The sequence below is a fragment of the Lontra canadensis genome, unplaced genomic scaffold (genome assembly GCF_010015895.1).
Source record: "Lontra canadensis isolate GAN:19392208 unplaced genomic scaffold, GSC_riverotter_1.0 scaffold100, whole genome shotgun sequence".
NCBI lineage: Eukaryota > Metazoa > Chordata > Mammalia > Carnivora > Mustelidae > Lontra > Lontra canadensis.
In genome coordinates this window covers 1,165,073-1,178,027 of record NW_022631094.1, presented here as the reverse complement: position 1 = coordinate 1,178,027, position 12,955 = coordinate 1,165,073, and the positions used below count along the sequence as shown (strand labels likewise).

General features: G+C 36.7%; 1 protein-coding gene across 2 annotated transcripts in view; it reads right to left on the bottom strand.

Moving 5' to 3' along the window:
- The window catches only part of UPF2 (UPF2 regulator of nonsense mediated mRNA decay), a 109,528-nt gene that overhangs the window by 52,441 nt on the left and 44,132 nt on the right, over positions 1 to 12,955 (bottom strand). The gene's annotated exons all lie outside the window — the stretch shown is intronic.

Here is a 12,955-nt window from a genome sequence, read left to right as displayed (position 1 = left end):
ACTACTAATCAGAATGAATACACAAGCTAAAATTACTTTCCATTCCTGCCACAGCCATTATTTTATAGAATTCGATTACCAAATGATGCAATACTCAGCAGACGCTGCAGATTAGCAGCAGTGAGGAATTAACAAAAGCAGCTGCGGTGACCACATCAAGTCATAGGGAGCTAACAGTGAGAAAGGAAGTTAAAAATAATAAAATTCAACACAAAAGCTCAAAAAACTAAGCAGCCCACAGCCATGGAGAACAGAAACACAAAAATCCTACATTTATCCCTGAATACATCACTACAGAATAGTGATGAAAACAGTTTCATTATCAGAGGAAAAAGTATGCACACCATGCAAGGCTTAGGATTAGATCTGGAAAACTCAAAGCATGGACAGATTAAGGCTCAGTTGGAAGAAGAAACACAGCAAAGAAAGAAAGAACGGAGGTTAATCTGAAAGGTGGAGAGAAGTGCTCAAATTCATACCTAAGAGCCTAAAAACCTTTGCATTCCTGTTTGACCATTATAATTTCTTTTAAAAATTATCATTTAGGGGAGCCTGGGTGGCTCAGTGGGTTAAGCCGCTGCCTTCGGCTCAGGTCATGATCTCAGGGTCCTGGGATCGAGTCCCGCATCGGGCTCTCTGCTCAGCGGGGAGCCTGTTTCCCTCTCTCTCTCTCTCTCTGCCTGCCTCTCCATCTACTTGTGATCTCTCTCTGTCAAATAAATAAATAAAATCTTAAAAAAAAAAAATTTAAAAAATAAATAAATAAAAATTATCATTTAGTTCGTTCTTACGTGCCAGGCTCTATCCTAGGCACCTAATAATATACTTCATTGAACTTGTTGATACTAATAACCATCCCATAAGGTGGATATTTTAACTACCATTTCAGAAATAAGGGAACAGATGCTGAGAGAAGTCAGGAAAACAGTAGCTTTGTATTAGTGACTCAGTAAATTTTGTTAAAGGCATCACACCTTTCTTTACTGAAACAATGAGAAGTTCAATCCATTATATAAAGGTCTAATGCAAAATATTTAATGTTAAATGTTACTTTAAATGTTTCTTTGAATTATATAAGAAGTTTTATCAACTGAAGGTTAAGCTCCTGTCATACAGAAAATACGCACATGTGGGGCACATTACTCCTTGATATTATAAAAAATGAAGTGTTCCCATGATATATTCTCATAAATAAATAGCAATTTTCTTCATGTCTATTAGCGTAAAAAGCAAGCCTAGGACAAATGAACCTTCAACTTTCTTGCATAACAGATGGATTCACACTAATAGCAAATTTACTTTATAAATTTTTAAACTTTGGTTGGAATATTGTATTTTAATATAATTGTAATACATTTTAGTTAGAATATATTATCTGGTTTTTCACTTGTTTTTCAAACCCGCTTGAGCAACAAATACTTTTTTGTTTCAGTTCATAACCAATCGCCAAATACAAGTAAACTACTTATACCTATGCCTAGGTTCTACCCACCCACAATTGCCACAATTTCTAATCAGAAAAATGAAGAATACATTAAATGAATACAAGAGCTGAGGTCAGAAGACAACAAAGAGGAATGTGCTCCGAGTGAGGAGACTCAGGTTCTAACTCTCTCAAACAGTACTTCTATAACCTCTAGTCTCAGCTGCCCTGGCTAACCCTCCCATGGCTGGGAAGCTCACCTCGGAACCTCCACACTGGCTCTTTTTTCAGGTGGAAGATGCTTTTCTCTTTCTCCAAATATCTACACTTACACCCTAACAAAGGCCAAATCTTATCTGGCTAATAATTCACCTCCTCAATGAGACTTCTTCCAAATACTCCCCCGAAACCACAAATCCACCGGGCCCCATGCCCCCAATCCTCTACCCAGCACTATTTTTTTAAAATAACATTTTCACTTTCTAACATATTATATAATCTACTTACTTGTTATGTTTATTATCTTGTCACCCTTCCCCACCAGAACATAAGTAAACTCCAGGGAAACAGTTAACTAGTACTCAACACAGTGCCAACAACACAGTGGGTGCTCAGTAAACATTTGTTAGATAAATAAATGTTACTGGTATCTCACAATTAGGTTTATTTATTAATTATTTTCTTTTTTTAAGCAGACTCCATGCCCAGTGCAGAGATCAATGCAGGGCTCGAACTTAAAACTTCTGAGATTGAGAAATGAGCTGAGACCAAGAGTTGGACACTTAACCAACTGAGCCACCCAGGCTCCCCCAGGTTTACTGTTAGCTTTTAGTCAAAAATACTCTTCACCACTCTGAGGAAGGATCATCTGATTTTTATAAAAATAATATTAAACTTCATCAAGTTTTGCATTTTATCAAAGCTAGCTTATCAAATATTTTATGTACTTAATAGGATAATCATATATTTTCTTATTTTATATATAGGTTTCCTATTTAAAATATCTTTTTAATCCTAAGATTAATCCTCTGATCCTGCTGGATTTTAATTTATTATACTATTAAATATGATTTGCTAGTTTTTTACTTGGAATTTTTATATGGACATTCAAAAGTGAGACTGGCCAATCCTTCAAACTTCCTTGCTCTTTGTTACATTCTGCTTATTCATGGTAGGAAATGGCAAGTTTGCTTTTCTATGCTCTAGAACAAACAACACAGCAGAAAAATCACTTTTCCATAAAAGACTGAAAGAACTAAAAAAACTATCCAGTCTTACTCTATTTAAGATGAAATTAACTGATAACTTCACTGGTCTACTTTATCTTGAAATAATTTGGAAATATATATTTTCCCCCCAAAAATTCAGTTTCGCTGTGATTCTTTCAAGTGCTTTTAAAAATATTTCTAGCATATCATTGGGCTCATTTCTTAAACTTTTAAATGTTCTTTTTGTTTAAATTTTCTAAATGCTTCCCTATTTGGATTTTAAGAAATAGCTCTTGAGTTTTTAAAATTAATTTTAATTTTGGTTGTCTTTCTCAATGTATTTTTCAATACAATTTAAGATTATATCCACTTAGCACAAAAATTTTAACCTAACTGTATCATTTCCTTTTTCTTCTTTTCCTGGACAAGTCACTTATACTTTATTTCATTATTTTCTTCTTCTACAAAATCAACCCAATCTGTATCAAAGCTTTTTCCTAGTCCCAAAAGAAAGGTAGAGATAGTTAACCTTTCTAGAAGAAACCAGTCTGTGCTATCCATTCAGGTTCTCATCAGTGAACTAACAAATAGGTAAGTGCTTTCAGCTTCCAAAGCGATTTTAAAAAATAGTTTAAGGATTCCCTGGAATATCTTAACTATTTTATGCCCTTCCAGATAGTTAGAAATCCTGGGTTTTGTTCTGGCCACATGAAAGTGAAGTTAGATATTCTATTTTCTCAGAATCCTCTACTCATATAAAGCTCACCAAGTACTTCCCAAACTAACACTTTTCTAAAATTCCTCTTTTGGAGCTCCTGGGTGGCTCAGTTATTAAATGTCTGCCTTCAGCTCAGGTCACAATCCCAGGTCCTGGGATGGAGTCCCACATCAGGCTCCCTGCTCAGCAGGAGGCCTGCTTCTCCCTCTCCCCCCTGCTTGTGTTCCCTCTCTCTCTCTGTGTGTCAAATAAATAAATAAATAAATAAGACACATAAATAAATAAATAAATATTCTTATCATAAATATATGATACTTGTCACAATTAAAAGGATGGCTGAAAGTAAATGCCACCCTGCCCTATTTAAATCTTCAATTTCTTGACTGTTCATCCGTTACTTCGCAAAATAAAACCCCTTATGTTGTAAATAAGGTAATAAATTATGTATTTTTTCAATGTTAATCCAGCTTAAGTATGCTTTTCTGTCTGTTCCACCCCTCTACGCATGCAAGGCTGCAAGGGAATGGAGTGCTAAATGCTATGCCAACCACATTAAAGGTATTAACCACAAAATAAAATATTTTAATGAAACTAAAGAGTAAAATTTATATTAAAATTTAAGCTAGATATGTATTTTTAGACTTTTCTGCAAGTCAACTAGAAAATAAACTTAGATCCTCCCTCTGAAAACAATTTTTGTCTTCAGAGTGAGGATTATTTTTACCAACAGTTAATGAGTGAAGCATTTGAAAAAGAACGTTTTTTTCTTAAACAATAAAACCTTGCTTACATTTTAAGGTCTCTTAAATCACACATTTAAGTATCTTACTAGCAGTTAATGATCATCAAGTTAGTAAACATCCAGTCATTAACTACAAGTAATAAGGAATGCAGAAACACATTTTGTTACTGAGGGGAAAGAAAAGAAATTCTTAAAGGTTTTTATGTCATAATCAACCAGCTTTCTAAAAGAAATGTCCAGCTTTTTTTTTTCTCTTTAAAATGTAAAGAATTTAAGTGTTGGAAGGTATTAATTTTACCTTGTTCAAAAATGCCTAGAAAAAGGAGGAATGTGAAAGAATACTGCCACCACTCAAAAGAATACAAAGGATTTTCTTCATTGAAACAATGAAGCAGATGATTCAAAATATATGAAAGGTAACAAAAGGTTGGAGTCCGTTACTCTGAAATCAACAACCAAACGCCCTAGAGACTTTTTCACAATGTTCCGCTCCCAGTGCAACAGCGCCATCAAGTGGTTAACATGCTAACACGCTTCAAAGACAAAGGAAAAGCTGTTGAAAGAATCAGGGGAAACACTTCATTGTCTGAAGTTTATATTAATCTAAATCTAAAGAGATTCTGATCATCCATCTGTAAAAACTTGGAAATTCATACAAATTCAAAGTCATTAAAACCAATACTGGGTTCGACTGTACCAGAACAATGAACAAGTAAGCCATTTCTAGGTACTTTACACTCAAAGTCAGTTTAGGGGAGAGGGCCTTTCTGAGATACTAAGCCCAATCTCTAACTTGATCTAGGTGGTGGATACATAGGCATACCTAAGATGTGAATACTTAGTACAAAATTTCAATTATAAGTGTTAAAGTTAAATTACAAATTAACTATAAAATGATATAAAACATCAAAGGGAATTTCTAGTATATTTCATTTCTATGGAGCCCATCAATAGGCTGAGATAAAATGCCAGGCTTCTAAGATTTTTTTTGACCAACTATTTATTTAATGAAGGAAAAACACACTAACAGTAAAAACACTGTTTCAGACTGGACCTTTAAAAACTGTACAGGTTTAAAAAAATTATACAGATGGACATTAAATTTTAAAACTTTTATGCTACAAATGACACCAAGAAAGTGAAAAGACAACTCACAAAATGGGAGAAGATACTTGCAAATTATATTTGATAAGACACACATACAAAGAACACATAAAGAACTCCTACAACTCAGTAATAAATAACATATTTTAAAAAGGGGGTAAAGGATTTAAACAGACATTTCTCCAAAGAAGACATACAGATGCCAATAAGCACATGAAAACATGCTTAAAACCATCAACCATTAGGAAAATGTAAATCAAAATCACAGAAAGATACCACTTCAGACTAGGATGGCTATAAACAAAAAAGGGACAATAACAAGTGTTTTGAGGATACTGAGAAATTGGAGCCCTCATGCATGGCTCATGGGAATGTAAAATAGTGCAGCCACTGTGAAAAAGTCTGGCAATTACTGAAAATGTTAAAAAGTTACCACAGGACACAGCAATTTCACTCCTAGGCATACACCGAGAGAAATGAAAACAATACCCACACAAAAACCTGTACACAAGCAGTCATGTCAACATTACTCCTAGTAGCTAAAAAGTGGAAACAATCCTACTGTCCCTCATCTGATAAATGAGTAACAAAATGTTGCGTGGAATATTATTCGGACTTAAAAAGGAAGAAATTCTAATACATGCTATAACATGGACGAGTTTTGAAAATACTAAATAAAAGAAGTTAGGTACAAAGGGCATATGTTGTATTTTATTTATATGAAACACTCAGAATAGACAAACCCATAGCAATTAAACATAGGCTGGTGGTTTTTCTTTTTTTTAAGATTTTATTTATTTATTTGACAGACAGAGATCACAAGTAGGCAGAGAGGCAGGCAGAGAGAGAGGGGGAAACAGGCTCCCTGCTGAGCAGAAAGCCCGATGTGGGGCTCGATCCCAGGATCCTGGGATCATGACGTGAGCCAAAGGCAGAGGCTTAACCCACTGAGCCACCCAGGCACCCCAAGGCTGGTGGTTTCTTAGGGCAGGAGAAAAGGTGGACAGAGAAAGTATGGGATTGACTACTAATAGAAGGTTTCTTTGGGCAAGATAAAAATGTTTTAAAATTTGATCAGAGAGAGAGATATTTAGAACACTGAACGTTATCACTTCAAAGGTGTGAATTGTACAGTATGTGAATTACAGCTCAATAAAGTTTTTTTTAAGAAAAGATCCATAAAGAACCTTAAGAGTTATCTAGTTTAGTGCTTCCTAAACTAAAATATACAGATTATGTAAGACAGCCAAATTCTCTACCAGACAGTAGCTCTACAAACATATAGGGATCCCTTGCCTTTCAAAAGTTCACGTTATACCACTCTGCTTTTGCTTAAGACCTACAGCTATACTGGTTTTGCTAGCTGGAAGAAATCCAGAGAGGATTTTTCACTTGCACAAAAAAGGTGAAAAGCAAGTATCAGGTTCAGCGCTAGTTTTGCAGCGAGGCAGCTGCAGAGACGATGCACACCGGGAGCAGCCAGAGTGGCTCCATCCCCAAGAACTACAGTCCACAGACTGACATCAAATCGCCAGAGCTTTCAACTGTGTCTGTGAGCATCCATGCCTTAGCTAGATTTATTTCTGGATTCTGTTACTAAGATGTGCCCCAAGTTATCAGAAAAGTCTAAGAGAGGTTTCTTCTTGGTGGTGGGAAGGGTCTGGGTACATTCAAAGACTTGCACATAAATTTATGGTAATTACTGCTTTACACGATTTCAACTTAAGAAAGATTTCAAAGGAACATTCTACTTTTGGATGGTGGGGGAACCTGTATACAGTTGACCCCTGAACACAAGACTGAACTGTGCACATCCACTTAAATATGGATATTTTTTCCCCAATAAATACAGTACAACACTGTAAATGTTATTTTTCTCTCCCTTGTGATTTTTTTTTTTAATTTATTTGAGAAAGAGAGAAAGAGAGATCACAAGTAGGCAGAGAGGCAGGCAGAGAGAGGCGGGTAGGAGGAAGCAGGCTCCCTGCTGAGCGGAGAGCCGGATGCTCCATCCCAAGACCCTGGGATCATGACCTGAGCCAAAGGCAGAGGCTTTAACCCACTGAACCACCCAGGTGCCCCTCCCTTATGATTTTCTTAATAACCTTTTTTCTCCCTCTACCTTACTTAATTGTAAGAATATAGTATATAACACATGTAACACACAAAATACATGTTTATCAACTGTTTATGTTAGCAGTAAGGCTTCTGGTCAACAGTAGGCCCTTAGTTAAGTTCTGGGGGAGTCAAGAGTTATACATTAATTTATGTGCAGAAGGTTGGTGCCCCTAACCCCCATGTTGTTCAAGAGTCCACTGTATATATAAAACCTTTGGGACCTCACAGCCATAGGCACTCAAACAACAAATAGTTTATTCTGATTTTGGTAGCACATTATTTGGTCAGCTCAGGCAGGATGGGCTGGATGAAGGAAGGAATCCTGGCCATAGTAAAAAATCTTGGCCACACAGATGCTCAAAAGGAATCATGTCCTTTGGGGAGGGTGGGGGAGAGAAAATGCCACCCAAAAAGAAAGATGCACCTTATCAAAGGGGTCCCACAGAGTCTATGTGGACACAGCAGACAGTGGGGGCAGATAAGAGCAAGAGCTAAAACGTGTAAATAATCTCCTTGGCCCTCTCTCCCAAAGTGTCCCAGTTTGTCCCCAAGTCCAGAGGGCTCAAATAACTGCTACTCCTAATACACTAATAACTGGTTACCCGAGAGAACATTCTAGCATGCTCACTCTAGACCCAACTTGCTTTGTTCCCTCTTCCTCCCACTCTCCCTAAAGGCGATCAGTCATCTCTTTTATTCAAGACAGAATGAATAAAATAAATAAAAGATGGAGACGGGTTTGTGAGCCTATGAGAGAAGGGAAGAGAAGAAATAAGGAAACAAAAGAGAACGAAAAATGGAATGAGAGAAGACTTAATGGCACTTGACTATTATTTTTACTCTGGCCTCCTTAGGGACCAAGCTATATTCCTCAGGACAACCCCAAAGAGCGCAGGTAAGGTAGAAAGAAGCCTCGGGGTTAAGGACAACAACAAAAGCCCTTCAAAATTAAAGGCTATCCCAATCAATAAAAATATGCAGTCAACCAGGAAGCATCAACCTTGTCCGAGACATTTTAAAGATGTGTAAAGACCATTTTAAAGATGTATAAACAGAATCCTTGCCTTTCCAAGTCACTCAGGAACATAAACAAGTTTTAGCTAAACACTGAAATCATTAGAGGAGACTAGAGAGTACTATTTACACTAGAAAAGTAGACAGATGAGACATCTGTTTTACATAAATTGGAGATTTCTCTAAAACTCAGCTCATCTGAAATGTGTATGAAATATGGAAATGCCAGTAAAGAGTTAACAATCAATGCTACTTGTAAACGCCACTGCTGAACAGACTGCCCTCTATCAGCCAAACCATACTTAATATCTCTTTTATCGTTTTCAGTGAGAAAACGTACTAAAGAAATAAAAATTTAATGGCCTCAAACAAATCCCTATGAGGGTATCTGAAGCAACGGCAACAGCGCTACCCGAGTGCTCCACGTGCTTCCCTATATTTTCCAAATGTCATTGTTGTCATCTTAGGCTCTGGGCTGAGTGAAAACAATGCGTTAACTTTTTGTCCAAGGTACCCAGGAATGAGCTGAGGTCACACACTGTCCTTCATGCCACGACAATCCTGGAAGTAATGGCAACGATATAAGATGAAGTCTGTAAACTTCATTTTTCAGAGTAAACGCCAATGTTGCATAAGGTTTGAATGGAGCTACCAAAATCAATCCAGATTTGATGCAAGGTAAATTACAGCATAAGCCACAAGTGAAAAGTGAACAGAGAGCTAATCCAAACAGGGAAAATTTTCAAAATCTATTTATTAATATTATCAGCCACAATTTATTTAAAAAATACAGAGGGGTGCCTGGCTGGCTCAGATCATTCTTGGTCTCAGGGCCATGAGTTCAAGCCCCACACTGGGCATTTACAAAAATAAAAATAAAGAAAGAAGAAGAAGAAAAGGAAAAATTCCTTAAAACATATCAAAATTTACCAGAAAAAATATTGCCACAAAATATATTAAAATTCTGATCGTTTTGCTGTGATTTTAAAAATATGAAATGAGAGGGCACCTGGGTGCCTCAGTCATTGTGCATCTGCCTTCAGCTCAGGTCATGATCCCAGAGTCCTGGGATCGAGCCCCACATCAGACTCCCTGCTCAGCAGGAAGCCTGCTTCTCCCTTTCTCACTCCCCCTGCTTGTGTTCCCTCTCTCATTGTGTCTCTCTCTGTTAAACAAATAAATAAAATCTTTAAAAAAAAATACATATATGAAATGAGGGGCACCTGGGTGGTTCAGTGGGTTGAGCCTCTGCCTTCTGCTCAGGTCATGATCTCAGAGTCCTGGGATCAAGCTCCGCATCGGGCTCTCTGCTTGGTGGGGAGCCTGCTTCTCCCTCTCTCTGCCTCTCTGCCTACTTGTGATCTCTCTATCAAATAAATAAATAAAATCTTTTAAAAATAATAAAAATACGAAATGAACCCAAAACAAGAAATGAGGAAGGGAGCACAGGGGAGAACATACTTTGAGAACACTAAGACGCAGAAGATTAAAAGAAGACACTGAAAAAAGTGATTAGTGAGAATACGGTAGCAGGAAATAAGCAAAGGAGATTTTAGGAGTACCTAAAAAAGAAAACCAAAACAAGAGAACAGAACAATTATCTATTTATACTTGAAGACGAAAATTGGGAAAACTTCCCTGAAGTATTCAATATGAACACTGAAAGGGCGCGGAGAATGATCAACAATGCTGAGGAATCTCCATCCTGGATCTCCACTGGATTTACTAGAGAAAGAGTTCCGGGCAGCCATATGAATGACCAAATCAATCACACAGGAGAAAAAGAAAAAGGCAGGCTGGCCACAGCTTCTCCACAGTAACACCAAATGTCTGATGACACTGGGGTAACACCGATAAGGTATTTAAGGGATAAAGTATGAGCCATGAATCCTACAACTAGCTAAGCTGTCCTTCAAGAAAGAAATCCACAGACACATCACTGAATGTACAAGAGCTCAAGGGGTATTTTTTCCCAAGAACTCTTCTTGAGAAAATTATTAGAAGATGAACTTCAGCAAACCAAGAGATAACTAAGAAAACCAGAGAAACAGGGCTGGCCGGGAGCATGGAGTATTTTAAACTGTAGAACTAAGACAAAACAAATGAGGGGGTTAGAGTGACAAATTAGGATGCGTTATCAACATGGAGACAAAACGGGGAGGGTGGACGCAAGAGAAGAGAAAAGGGGAAGTCTGGTAAGTTTGCTGCCTGCCTGCCTGTAGCGCTGCAAGAGAATTAACACTAAAGCTGACAAACCAAATGACACAAGTCTGAGCACACTTAACACTGAAAAAGGAAAATGTCAAGGAAGGTAACATTACAGACCAACACCAGGTGGGTAAGGAGAGGGAGAAGGAAGGAAGAGAACACAAGCTAATTTCATCATCACTTGTGGCAGGAAAAACAAAGATTATCTAAATAAATGACCATGAAGTAAACCAACAATTATGAAGGGAACTACTAAAATAAAAATGCAAACTTTCCTCAAATCAGAAAATACAAATACCCACATATGTAAGGCAAATACAACAATACAGATTACATAATGAAAGACTTTTTAAAAATAAAACCAAAAAGACAAATAATATAACAGAACTTGGACCAATCATATCTATCTTATCAAAAGTAAGTGCCCAGGTGGCTCAGTCATTAAGCATTGAGCATCTGCCTTCAGCTCAGGTCATGATCCCAGGGTCCTGGATCGAGCCCCACGTCAGGCTCCCTGCTCAGCCAGGGATCTGCTTATCCCTCTCCCTTCTCCCTTTGTTCCCCCCCCCCCACCTCCACTTCCAGCTCATGATCTAATAAAAAAAAAAAAAATGTAAATAGCCTAACTTAATGATAAGAAACATATTTTTCAGAAAAGATCTCAAAGTAAAATTCAATTCCAGAATATATGAGACTTAACTAAAATAAAGTGATTCTGAAATACTGAATATAGAAGGTCAGTATAGAAGGTCAAAAGCGTATGAGAAAAAGAAATTAATACCAGATAAGGTAGTATCAGGCCGAAAAAGCATTAAGACAAAGAATGACACTTTATAGTGATAAAAGGTTCAATCCACAGTGAGGTGTAAGTTTTATCTTCATACGAAATAACAACAGTAACATTCAAAAAGCTGAAATCATAGCAGTTATTAGGAAAACACCACACATCAACAGCAGTCTTAATTCACCTTAGTCCAGAACCCCTGGGTAGAGAAAAAAAAGTCAAGAAAATGGAGAAACTTAATAAAAGTTAATTTAATACTGTAAACTTCCCTGATCAATACAGCTAACTCTGTACCATAAAAACAGAGTACGTAACCTTTTAAAAAAAAATGCTTGGGGGGGAGGGGCGTCCCCCACCTGGGTGGCTTAGTCAATTAAGTGTCCAACTCTTGGTTTTGGCTCAGGTCATGATCTCATGGGTCATGAGATGGAGCCCAGCATTGGGTTCATAGCTCAGTACGGAGTCTGCTTGAAGATTCTCCCCCTCTGTCCTGCCCCACCGCACCCCCACATGCTCTCCCTCTAAAATAAATAAATAAATCTTAAAAAATAAATAAATCTTAAAAAAAAAAATGCTTGTGGAATATTCACAAAGACTGACTATATAATAGGCCATAAAGAAAATTTCAAAAAAATCCAAAAAGTCTAGGCTGTATTTTTTATTCATAATGTAGTAAAAATATGAATTATTAACCAAGTCAGACAAGAAAACAGAACAAAAAAAGTCCCACTATCTGGAAGTTTCAAACCTCTCTCAGATACCTCCTTAGGGAACAAAATGAAACTTAAAACTACAATTGGAGAATTTCTAAAAAACAAAAATAGAAATCACCTCTTGTCAGAACTACAATATACAGCTAAGACCATTCTCAAGACAATATGTTAAATGCCAAAAAAGTAACAAAATGAATGAAGGAAAGCAAGAGAGGAGGAATTGGTAAAGATCAAAAGCCAAAAATAGTGAGTAAAAAAAATAGTAAAATAGTGGAAAAAATTATAATTTGGAAGCTGGTTTTTTGGTAGGAAAAACAGAAATGGATAAACCTCTAGCTGACATGCTTAATAGGATAAAAAAGAAAAGGGAAGTACAAACACAGCGTTGTCTGTAATGGCAGACTGGAATGTCCAAAATGGTTAAATATAGTACATCCATAATTAGAAACACTGCAGCTTTAAAAGAACAAGGGAAATCTTTATATATGGATATGAAAGCTCTCCAAGATATATTATTAATGAAAACAGTAATGTTCAGAATGACAGGTACAGTAAGTTGCCCTTGTATAAAAAACAAGAAATACAAGAATTTATAATTACATTTTCTTGTACATGAAAAAGAAACTTAGAAGGATATATAAGAATCAAGACAGGGGTTTCCAAATGGAAAAGTGGAAACTGGGTATAAGGAGACAAGGATGGAAAGGATACTTTTCAGTGTTTGACACTTCTGGGTTTTGAGCCTAAAAATGCCTCACTTATTTTTTAAAATGAAATTTTAGATTTGCATACGACCAACATTAATTCATCGAATATTTTCAAGCACTTACCAGAACTATACATGTTGAAAATATAAAAAATAAAAAGATCCAAAACTCTCTTTTTTATTTTTTAAGTAATCTCAACACCTAATGTGGGGCTCA